Source organism: Anabrus simplex, chromosome 3 (genome assembly GCF_040414725.1).
Source record: "Anabrus simplex isolate iqAnaSimp1 chromosome 3, ASM4041472v1, whole genome shotgun sequence".
NCBI lineage: Eukaryota > Metazoa > Arthropoda > Insecta > Orthoptera > Tettigoniidae > Anabrus > Anabrus simplex.
This window is the reverse complement of record NC_090267.1, coordinates 290,412,473-290,415,144: the sequence shown is the minus strand read 5'-3', so window position 1 is coordinate 290,415,144 and position 2,672 is coordinate 290,412,473.

Genomic DNA, 2,672 nt, shown 5'->3' with positions numbered 1-2,672 from the left:
CCGGAGAAAGAGGCGCTTCCCGCCTCCTGCTATGTACTTAATACACTGAAAGATGGAACAGAAGTGGCCCGGAGACCCAAAAATCAGCAGTTTATATCCTCTCGCGGAAGGTTCTAGGTGTTAGGGGAAAGAAAACACCCTCCCACAAACTTTTTATTGGCTAGGGTATAGAAACATATTCAAGTTGGGGGAAGATACCTATGATTGGTCAGAAATTAATACCAGAAATTCGGGATTGGTCAAATGCAAAACAAGGGGAAAGAGAGGGGTATACAGCCAACTTAAACAATAACAGAAAGAAATTTAACAAGGAACAAACTTTTGAAATAAAATTTTCTCCAAAGAACAGTTATTTTTCTTCCCACTAGGGTGCACTATTGTAGTTTTTCAGTGGTGTCCTCTAGAAGAGAAAGTTCACACTTCTTACTTCAAGTAAAACAAAAGTACGTCGAAAATGACACAGTTCACAAACTCAAAAATTTCCCGGTGGTGACATCTTCTGCGAAACTAGAAAATTAATAGGGTAAATAAAGTTCAGACTTCCTCCAGCAGAGGAGTTTCCACCGGCGCACATTTTAAATTAGCGGAGTGGAGGTGTACCGCCCGGTACAGACCTCCCCCCCCCCAAAAGTTCCTCCAGGAATTTCACATGAAGTCAGTTTGAAACAAGTTCCAAGTTATGATGTGAATATGAAGATAGATTGCAGAAGCATTTATGAGATTTTCTTAATTTGGTTTGTTTCAGTTTCAAAATTTTGTTGTTGCAAGTGAAGTAAAGTCTTTCTGTTTGTAGTAGTTGAATTCTGAGGATAAACTTTTAATACTTAAAAGTGGAGAAAAATTTTGCAATGTCCACCAAATATTGCTGTTGAATTCCCATGAAACGGTATTAAGGTTGAACAGGAATGTCTATGTAGTTGATGTAGGCTAAGTTGGATGGCCAGACCGGCCGTTACAGCTTGCGTCCAAAGGAAGCCGCTCGGACCCCTCAAGTACCCTGAGATACCGCTCGCCCGCACTATGAGGGGAGCAGAGGTGTTGAAGCACGCCGCACCCGCGGTGAACATATACAGGCTGCGGGCAAGTAGCACGTCGTGCGCCGCACATCAGCCTTGGCCGGGAGGAGAGCTCCGGCTCGCCGTGCACATGTCGTCCTCGCTGGGGCCGAGGGGGCCCGTCCTCGAACCCAGCCGCGGCACAGCGCCGCGCGGCTGCGGGGGCACTGAAACATTAAAGCTAGGCGGCAGAATTGTGTTGGACCATCATGTTTCTTTTGAGGGCACAGGCATGTAGAGAGATTGAGGGGCCAGCGGCGTGCAGATATCCATGGCATTTCATCTAAGCCAGCCACTGTGTGTAGTGGAGCAGGAGACGGGAGCGTGGTAATGGCCGTGACAAGGACAGGATGGCAGTTTAACAATCGGGGGAGGTTTACAAGAAATGCTTACATATAAAATAAAATAGAAGGAGCAGAATGCCTTAAGAGTGGAACTCAAAAAAATATATATATATATAACCATCATATTCCTATCAAATTATATGAAGCAAGTTGACACAAAATTTACACCGGTTTCACCTGGGACAGGTGAACCCTAAATATCCTCTCGGTGGCTGGATTGCTTACTAACAATGTAACCGGAGTAAGAAAATCGAGAATGATGCATGGCCCATGAAATCTGGGGGCAAGCTTGCCCGCGGGAACAAAATTCTTGACCATAACCTGGTCACCTACCTTCAAAGGGGTGGGTCTCCGTCCACGATCATACCTTTCCCTAACCTTTTCATGAGACACTTTAAGATTGGCTTTAGCCTTCTTCCAAAGATCTTTAATGTTGTCCGGATCTATTGTCTCGGGTAGAATGTCACTCAGAGACCAGAGGTTAGAGAGCGGCGTGTTGGGAACAAACTTGAACATCAAAGAAGCTGGAGTAAACTTGTGAGATTCATGAACCGCCGAATTCAAAGCAAAAGCTATCCAATGCAGGGACGTGTCCCACCTGGAAGGATCTTCATGATGATAGGCAATAAGTGCGGACCTGAGATTACGGTTAACCCGTTCAGCCAGAGATGGTTGAGGGTAATAAGCCGAAGTAGTTACATGAGAGATGGACAAGTCAAAACAGAATTTACGAAATAAATTAGATGTAAAAGCCTTAGCATTATCAGATACCATATATTGGCACGGACCAAAAGAAGCAAAAATAGAATTTAAGCAAGTAATGGTGGACTGAGCGGTAGCCAGCTTAGTCGGAAATAACCAAGAAAATCTGGTAAAACCATCTACACACACAAAGATGAGCTTGTTGGCATTACCCTTTGACTGGGGGAAGGGTCCTACATAATCAATATACAGGCGTTCCATGGGGCGCGACGCTTGCTGAGAAGACAAGAGGCCTACCTTGGTGGACATGGTCGGTTTACTAAGCAAACAGGATTTACAAGCCTTTACTAGTTCACGGATTTCACCGTCCATACCTTTCCAGATGAACATATCACGAATCTTTTCACGAGTTTTAAAGATACCAAGATGCCCTCCTAATGGGGTCTCATGATAATACTTGAAGATCATAGGTACAAGAACCGCTGGAACAACAACTTTCATCATCTTATCATGCCTCGAAGGGCAACATAGAAGCCCATTCCTCAGAACATAAGGGACAACATGTTCCCCA